Here is a 9,699-nt window from a genome sequence, read left to right as displayed (position 1 = left end):
TTGCACAGGAAATGTATTATAATTATTATCATTATTATTATCATTGTTGTTGTTATCTTTTTATTAAAGATTTTTTATGTCTACTACATTTAATACACATATCCATCTGTATAATATTTTCACAGTACCCTATCTGTAAGTCAAATTATTGACATACCATGAACATACTATTAATTTGTTTGTTATATCTGCCATCTAATCTCGTCTAGATTTTGCCCTGTGGTGACTGGCTGGATGAGATAAGATAAGATAAGATAAGATAAGATAAGATAAGATAAGATAAGATAAGATAAGATAAGATAAGATAAGATAAGATAAGATAAGATAAGATAAGAAGAGGAAATGTAGCATTTTTGGTGTTGAGGCTGACAACTTCAGTTATTGAACTTAGTTTCTTGTTGTTTTCACAACAACGGTGTTAAATATGAGATGCTCTTGCATTCGTTGCTTATTAACAGGTTTTAAGTCTTTGGAGGTTCTCAGTCGTCATCCCAGGCATGGTTAATCCTTGTCAAATCTTATCGTGGCAACTGGATCGGATTTCTTCTCTTGAAGACATTCCACCTCTTATCCGAGAGGCTTTTTCAGCTCTCCAAGAAAGCGGGGAGTTTTCAGTATTTACGTGCCAGGGTTGCTCTAAGGGGGGGGGTTTGCTCTAAGTTGAGATGGTTTATTATGTTAATGAGTGAGTTGGAAACCAACATACCAACACACACTCAAAGTCAAAGCCAAAGTTTCCCCATCTACTCCTCACTTTGGGAGAAATGCTGTTTTCTTGCCTGGGATGTTGTATCAAATGAAATCAATTTCTGCCCCTTTTATATTGAACCTTGTGCATCGCCGTCTTTATTAGCCACCTGTGTCTTCACATAAATAGTCTGTTTGTTTATTTCTCCACATGTACCTGACTTCCATAAGACTCAATAACATGTTTGTCACAATCACACGGTGACATGAAATTACCAAAATAACAATAATAGAGTGCAAATGAACAGTGAATTGCACGTTACTTTAAACAGTAAACATTGAATTGTGATTAATGAAGTCTAATGTTGCTGATCAACGGTTGTTGTTTGCAACCCCTCGAACACAAAAAACTCAGGTGAGTCATTCAGAATTCGTTCCCCCGTAACCACGCTTACTGTTACACAACAACCCCGTTCAAGCTCGACTCTGCAAAACTATTACACTCATTAACATAGCAAGGCATCACAACTGAGACTGTGTTTTCATTCTAGATGGGAGAAGACAAATCTCTATACTCAGAATTTGGATGTTGAATTGTTGCTTTTTCAGGTTTGTGTTATTTCAAGCCTTTGTTCAGACAGATTTCATTGACATTCCATTCAGAGCCAGCGGACAGAGCCGTATATAAACAGCCATATACGAGAAGCTGATCTGTCCTGATAACCATGTTTTCTCAATGACCGGTTTCGTGCACACATCGGGGCGTTGCAGGTGTTTGTCTGGCACATAACCAAGCGTGGACGAGAACGCCACCTGAGGCTCGAACCGCAAGGACGGATTCGTTCGCCGCCCGGGTCACTTTACGTTTAACCCTTACTTTCGTGGCAGTCCGTCCGGCCGGTTGCTGACGCAAACCTAGTGCCGCCAGAGATAAAAGATCAAAACCCAAAGGAGGCGCAACCTTCCTTCGATTAATGATTTTTGTAAAATGTCACCACCGCACCGAGTAACTCCAAGGCTTGGAAAATCATCGCGAAACTGCGGACCATCAGGACCCGTTATTTTCAGGTACAGATAAATCCCTTCTGGTTATCCTTCCTTGTGCTTTTTACTGCAATCAGATGAAAAATAGCAGTTGGATCTTTTCTGCCCGATTTTCGTTCGAGCTCAGTATTTAGGGCTCCAATGATTGGTTGGCAGCTGCAGACTATAAACTGTTTTGAGGTTTGGGGAACTCCATACTATCTCGTTTTGGGGAATTATTTATATTTTATTACATGACTACTTGTGCTTTGTACCATTTACCATGCATGCCTTATGTCACCCCAAGTCATGGGGTCATATAATAAGTGAAATCATAAGTGTAAAGTCTTGTGACATTAGACACATTTTTGAAATCGTGCCCTTTACGCAGATTTTGATTTTTTTTCATTTAAAAAACCAAAACACAAGAGCGGTTTGTGATCTTTTTCGTAACTTGTCGGTGAATACACGACTCTGTGTCGTATTGAGATCATCGCCGTCCCGAAGCCATGTGACAATTAAGCACGGACCCTCAAACAGAGTCACTCTGTTCACTTTCATAATCGGAACGGGGGAAATAAATAAAAATCTTTTTTGATTTTGCGGTTTCGTGTTTACAAAGACGAATTGTGAACTTTTTTGCAAATTTCGAGGTCATTAGCTATTCCGTGAACTGCCGTTCTGGGTGGATCCGATCCCCGTCTCATGAATGCGGGAGTCATTAGAGCAGACTGGAGGAGTTCCCCCGCGGGAGACCCGAGCCGGGGGATCGAGCCGCCGCGCTTCCAAGTCGGCCAGACTGTTTGCAGAATTCTGCATGATGCAAGAACATCAGACTTAACTCTCGGCGCGTGAAACTTTCGGGGCAGACCCGGCAGCCAATTATCAGCATTTTTTCTTTTCACAGAATTCCTTTTGTATATAAATCCGACTTGAAATCTGGACTCGAGAGCGAGAGACGCGTTTTTCTTCCCCCAATTGCCCTTCTGGGGATTTCCGGCGATATCTCGTCTCTCGGTGTCTCGCTGTATGTGTTTTTCACAGACAGGCCCATGGGCTTACGATCTTGCAAGCTCTGCGATTCCTGTCTGCGAGGGAAAGACGAGCGCGGCGCGTCCGGCCACCGCCGCCGCGAGTGCGAGTGCGACGACTGGAGACGCTGCCCCGACCGCTGCTGTGACGTCTGCTGCCAGATGTGCGTGGACGTGTGTTCCGGCCTGTGCTCGGGAGACAGCAGCTACACTTTCTTTACCCTCTGCCTCGGCCTGGCGCAGAGCTGCGTCTCCCTGTTTACGAACAGCCAACGAATGGAGATATTAGACGCCCAACGTGAGTCTGACGCTCCTAAATGCCATTCTATAACTCCGTGCCGGTTTGGGAATTTTAATGTTTATATCCCCGTTAGGTAGGGAAACCGTGGCGATGGCGGTTTAGCGCACGCGCGACCCTCTGCGGGAGCCACCCCTGCAACAGGTGAATTAATTCCCGAGAGCCTCGCAGACATGTTTAGGATTTTAATACAACTTAATATAACCTTTGTTATATCAGAGATAAGATTAATGCCAAGTGTGGATGTGCTGTAACGCGAGCGGAAGGTTTTTCATTTGAGCTATTTAATCCCCGCTGACCTATAAAACTCTTGCCAAGCCAACGATGGAATACATCCAGCCGTCGCTATTGTTCACTACCGAGTGCATTTCAGCGATAGTGTGAAGTGTGTTTCGGCGGCGAGGGGGCACGGGGCGCTCTCTGATCCCAAGACGGTTTTATAATAGGGGACATAGTTCACAAAGTATTAACTGGAAACAATAGTCATCCTCCAGTCAGGGTCAAAAGACGCCGGAAGGTAGTAAACCGGTAAGTTATCTGTGTTCGGTCCACCGTGGTTTTGTCACGTGTGTTTCCGCGTGGACAGAAAACACACTGTCCTGGATCGCGCAGTTGCAAGGCAGCGTATAAGTCTACTCATAATATCCCGACATGAATAAAATAAGGAAAACCTCTCGTGGCTTCATTTGAAATAACAGCGGCGTCTCTCACCAGAGAGAGAAATATACAAGCGCAATATCACTGGGAAAGATGAAAAGGGAGATTTAACATTAGCGTCCTTTCGGAGGTTTATGCAACGTATTAGCTGCAGGTTCATCAGAGGGGTGGACGCGGCCGAGCCTCATCGCGGTGTGATTAGGGCCGGGCCATTATGAGAACAATAACGCGACCAGAAAATAACACTTGATTAGCCGGGAGAAATTAGAATGAGAGATTTTTCCGGGGAGCGGGCGGCTTCAGAGAAATGGGATTTTGCATCAACAGAACCGAGAAGCGATCATTTTTCACACGCGCAAAGAACGTCTGCCGCGATACGGCCTTCTTCTGCGGCGAGGAAGGCGGACGAAAAATTGAAATGACGGGGAGACGGAGAAACGTCGACCGAGCGTCTGCATGTCCTAAGTTATGACCTTCGCCGGTGAAAAGTGGGCTGCTGTACTGGCACCCGTGCAAACACTGATCCCGGATCCGACCGTTTGGACTGAGTGTTTTTTCATCCGTATAAACATAAATTACATTTTTCCGATGAATTCATTTTAATGCGGTCCTGTCAGCCGTGGAGCGCTGTTGTGGACATTTTTTTTTTTTTTTTTTTTTTTTGCAGTGGAACTGTCCAAAGGCAATTACATGGAAAATTACCCTGAATTTAGTGTATGATAATATCTATACTTCATATTCATAGCAGATGGAAAATTACTTGAAAAGCTACCTATCTGTCTTTTTGTATCTATTCATATTTGGTTATGTCTATCTATCTATCTATCTATCTATCTATCTATCTATCTATCTATCTATCTATCTATCTATCTATCTATCTATCTATCTATCTATCTATCTATCTCTCTGCAGTCTGTTTCACAGTGACCCTTTTCCTTTTTCTCTACAGAAGTAGATGTTGAGGTGACTCCTTCTGGGTCCAGAGTGACGGAGGTGGAGACGTCTCAGCGAGTAACGCACGGTTAGTTACCGAGGCACATGATCTGCAGTAACAACAAACCTCCGCAGTGTTTCCTGCAGTTTAAAAAAAAAAAAAGAAGAAAAGATCGCATGACTCGGTTCTATGAGGTCAAGTGTTTTAAGTCTGAGCCCAAAATAACGTCATTGAAAGATTGGAATATTTCATCCAGCGCCGCCCGTGAAATGCTCCACGTTCATTAAACATGGATTTAATGCTATTTGGTGCACAGACAATTAAAGAAAATAATTTGATATTAATATTATTGATATTGATGTTAATACATACATATGTACCGTATTTTTTGCACTACAACGCGCACTTCTTCTCATTTCGGCTTTTCCCTTAAGGGGTCAAAACAGCTAATCAACCATTTCTATCTAACCCTAATCTCAGTATTCCACTCTCTCACACCAACAAACTTCATATCCTCTCTCACTATGTCCATAAATAAATTCCTTACATTTTCTCAAAAATGCGCCTTATAATCCAGCGCGCCTTATGTATGAAATCTTGTTGTGCTTACTGACCTCCAACCAATTTTTACGTGGTACACTGCACTCCAACATCCGTCGAAATGTTTTTGTACGACTTTGGTAATCTGTTTGATTGATTGTAGGATCGTTCCCACCTGACACGGGGACGTTGTCGGTCCTTGGTTGAATATAACGTTTTTCCATCCTCCCGCTTTATATACCATATTTTTATCATGCACCTTTTAACACGTTGCACTTTGTGAATGAAAACAGAGCCATTCATTGATATTGCGCATTGTGGTCGGCAAAATACAGTATATAAATACTGCTCAAAAAAATAAAGGGAACACTTGAACAACACAATGTAACTCCAAGTCAATCACACTTCTGTGAAATCATAGTGTCCACTCAAGAAGCAACACAGATTCATTTTGACTTGTTTTAAGGACATTACATCAAAGTTGGATCAGCCTGGAGTTTGTTTTTACACTTTAATTTTGAGTGTGATTCCTAATCCAGACCTCCATGGGTTGATACAATTGATTTCCATTGATCATTTTTGTGTGATTTTGTTGTCAGCACATTCAACTGTGTAAAGAGCAAAGTATTTCATAAGAATATTTCATTCATTTAGATCTAGGATGTGTTTTTGAAGTGTTCCCTTTATTTTTTTGAGCAGTGTATATATATAGTATTTACGGACTGTTTGTTCAGTAAGTGTGTTAGATATGAATATAGCTGATCAATCTAAAGAGATTCAGTAGCTCTGATTTGTTGTACGTGTCTTGAATGGAGAAACCGCGCGGTGGTCATAGTGCTGTGGGTGCGCTCGGGTCCGATCCCTGAGAGCCGCAGCGACGTGGGCTTGTTTGACGAACGTAATTGATAGAGACCGCTTCCTTTTGCAGGTCAGCGGGGAGAGACGAGAAGCCAAGAAACGTGGACAGCTGGCGAAATGAGAGGTTTCTGCTAACCGGGCAGGCGGTGTTTGTATACGTGTTAAAACACATGGGGTGAAATCGAACTCTCCGAGGACAGGCGTCCGATCGCCCCATCTCTCTGCTGGATGTTCTGCGGACGACCGGTCTGGACAGCCTTCCCGCCTTTCCTGTGGATGTACTTATTTAATATTTTTACTGCGACGGGCTTATCCGTCCAATCAGCAAAGGGCTTTTCTGCTTCTGGGTCACAACAGCGTGAAGCCGCCTGCCCGTCTCCAGACCCCTTGTCGCAGCACGGATTGATTTGTTTTCCTGCATCTGTGTGTGTATATATGGATAACAGGAAAGGTCACCTGGTTTTTCTAGAAAGGACGCCCAAATAGTCAAGCAGATATCAGGGACAACACCCCTCCACCCCCAAATGGATGCACTGCCTTTTTTTTTTGGTTTCATCTAAAAGATTAAATTGAAGTGCTTCCTCCGAGCAGCTCTCCAGAGAATTCATTAGGTCGCCGCGGGATTGTTTTGTACCGCGAATCAGACCAAATCTGATTGCACGCGCGGCTCGATCCGATCACTCTTTGTTTGATAAGTGTGGCTAAGGACACAAGGTGGTATTTGCCTTCGCTGAAATAGACCTTTTTTTTTATGATCCTCGGTGGAAAAAAAAGGAGGGTTGCGGCTGCGCTTCACGGAAATGATTGAATGAGCTGCATCCAAAGAAGTCTGGTATCATGCCTTGTGTGGAAACCGCGGCGACACAGATTGCACAAAGCGGCGTTTCTCCCGCTCGCGCTCCCTCTGGACTGTCAGTCCGATACAAATTTTCCGTCCTCCTCGCGCTTGGAAGAACTCTGGAGAGGCCTTGTTGCCATGGCGATATCCGAAACAACGCGACTCGAGTGACCTCGAGAGGGGCCGTCGCTAAGGGTCACGACAGTCCTCGTGCTCACTGTTTTATTCGTCCGGGACATCCAGGAAGTGGACGATTTTACTTGAGTCGTGTTGAAATATTGTTTAATTCTGACCTCAATAAAGCGTGGATACCTCAGATTGGAAGCCACGTCCCCTCGCCTGTGATTCCTTTGTCCATTTATCATCATTATCATAATTTATCATTGATGTAATTATCTCAATTGTACAATTTTGTACAGGAATTCATATATACATATATATATATATATATACATATATATATATAAGGCTCAAAAAAATAAAGGGAACACTAAAATACACGTCCTGGATCTGAATGAATGAAGTCTTCTTATTAAATACATTTTATGCTCTTTACATTGTTGAATGTGCCGAAAACAAAATCAGACAAAAAATTATTAATGGAAATAAAATTTATTAACCCATGGAGGTCTGGATTTGGAGTCAAGGTCAAAATGAAAGTGGAAAAACACACGACAGGCTGATCAAACTGTGATGTAATGTCCTTGAAACAAGTCCAAATAAATCAGTGTTGCTTCCAAAAGTGCACAGTTTGATTTGACACAAGTGTGATGGACTTGGAGTTATATTGTGCCGTTCAAGTGTTCCCTTTATTTTTTTTAGCATTATTATATACTACTCCCATATAATATAATATAATATAATATAATATAATATAATATAATATAATATAATATAATATAATATAATATAATTTTATATTATATGATATAAAATGTCCTTGAAACAAGTCTGTAAGTCTGGTACTCCTATTATATATTATAATTATATAATATAATATAATATAATATAATTTTATATTATATTATATTGTATTATATTATATTATATTATATTATATTATATTATATACTGCTCAAAAAATAAAAGGAACATTTAGACAACACAAAAAAATATTCTTTTTTTCAATTTTTTTCAATTCTTTATGTTCACAATTTTGATGCTGCTACCCCACGTGCCCCCCCAAAAGCCCCTCGGGGACAAATAAAGTTTTTCCGATTCTGATTCTGATTCACCGCGTGTTTGTCCTGTTTTATTAACGCCGAGACGCGCTACTTTTTTTTTTCTAAAAGACGGCAGACTTATACAAATGAATGACGCCGTATCTTTAAATACCTTGTCCCGCAGGCCTTGTCTAGAAGGATGAGTTCATTTAAAAACCGTGGGGTGGGTGAGGAGGGAGAATATGGCGTCGCGCCGAGGCCCCAAATGACAGAGGATCTACCTCAAAAAATGTTCAGCTGGAAGAATGAAATTTAAGATCTTGTGAGGAGTTTTTACTTTTTTTTTTTTTTTTCTCCACCCCCCTCCACCTTCTCCGTCTTTTATCGCCTTCCGCCTTCCTTATCTCTTTGTGGCTGAGTGCAGTTCTCTTACCTCGCTCCCGGTCTGCGTTCTCCTCTCATGAACCGCGGTTGCTTTCACCGAATGTCTCCTCGTTAGGTGTGGAGAGAGGCATTGTGCGCCGCTGTCAGTCAAGTAGATTACAGCTCCGAAGGATCCTCCAAAAATAAGTAGATGGCTCCCAACTTTGGCGTCTGGACTTGTCTGAAGACGTCTTTTTTTTTTTTTTTTTTTCTTCCTCTCGCTCCGTCTGCAAAGATTGAGGTAGAAAAGAGAAAGAATCGAGAGACTAAACCTGCAAAATTGTTACCGGCGAATCGTATTCTTTTGAAACGGCCTGACTCAAAATACAAATTTTAACAGGAGGGTAACCTCTTGTCGGGGAAACTAATTTGTTTTTTTTTTTTTGCTTTCATTCGCCGGTTGTCCGGGGCGTCTTGGTTGGACACGCCGAGCTGTCGGCTTATTTAGATCCGGCCTTGTGAGGCGTACAGTGTTTTCCTCCGGGCGAAAAACCAAATAAGCCGCCCCTCTAGTGATAACAGCAGATCCTGCTTTCCTCCTCTGGCCTCTTGGAGATCCCGGCACAGGCAATGTGACCTCGGCCGCTGAAACATTTATGGCCTCGAATGTGTCCGTCAATAAAGATTTTCAATCCCCGGATTGTTTGGGTTCTGCAAAGCTGACTGACGAGAAGAAACCGCTGTCTTTTTATTCTTTTTTTTTTTTGTTTGTTTTGCCCTCCTACTGCGTGTCGCTGCTTTTTTTTTTTTTTTTTTCACTTTCATCCAGGTGAGCAGGGGGAGGTGAAGGGCGATGATTTCTTCGTCTTTCATATTTTTTTCTGAAATTGGGTTTTTATTTTCGTCCACCCGACGACTCCCATCTCATCCGCCCGAACCCAGTCCTCCCACTCGATTTCCACCCGGCTGCGTGGAAATGGGAGTGATAGAAAGATTTGCAGCCTGGGAGAAAGAGAGAGAGAGAGATGGAGGAGTCAGTCAGAGATGGTACAAAAAAAAAAAAAAAGAGGGCAAAGTAATGGCAGAAGATGCAGACGCCGAGATAAAGTGTGGCAGATGGAGGGCGGACAAGGAGATGGCGTGCGTATTAAGGCACTTCCAGTGCACAGCGGCAAATGTCTTGACCGGGTTCCTTATGATGGCTTTTACTTTTACTCATGCGACAAAACAAACTCCACTGTATTATTTAAAATAAACCCCTTCCTCCTAAAATGACCGAAAAGTGACGCATTGGAAAAAATTGCAGT

At 42.4% G+C, this 9,699-nt stretch overlaps 1 long non-coding RNA gene across 1 annotated transcript; it reads left to right on the top strand.

The window, feature by feature from the left end:
• The first annotated feature begins 2,510 nt into the window (after window positions 1-2,510).
• On the top strand, window positions 2,511-7,189 carry LOC147217214 (uncharacterized). The gene is made up of 3 exons (XR_015108970.1): window positions 2,511-3,039; window positions 4,646-4,717; window positions 6,099-7,189. It is a non-coding gene; the product is annotated as an uncharacterized LOC147217214 (long non-coding RNA).
• The last annotated feature ends 2,510 nt before the right edge of the window (window positions 7,190-9,699 follow it).

This window comes from Fistularia commersonii, chromosome 28, assembly GCF_037954325.1.
Source record: "Fistularia commersonii isolate RoL2024-O1a breed Wild chromosome 28, RoL_Fcom_v1.0, whole genome shotgun sequence".
NCBI lineage: Eukaryota > Metazoa > Chordata > Actinopteri > Syngnathiformes > Fistulariidae > Fistularia > Fistularia commersonii.
The sequence above is the reverse complement of the archived record's forward strand: the minus strand, read 5'-3'. Positions and strand labels throughout refer to the sequence as shown.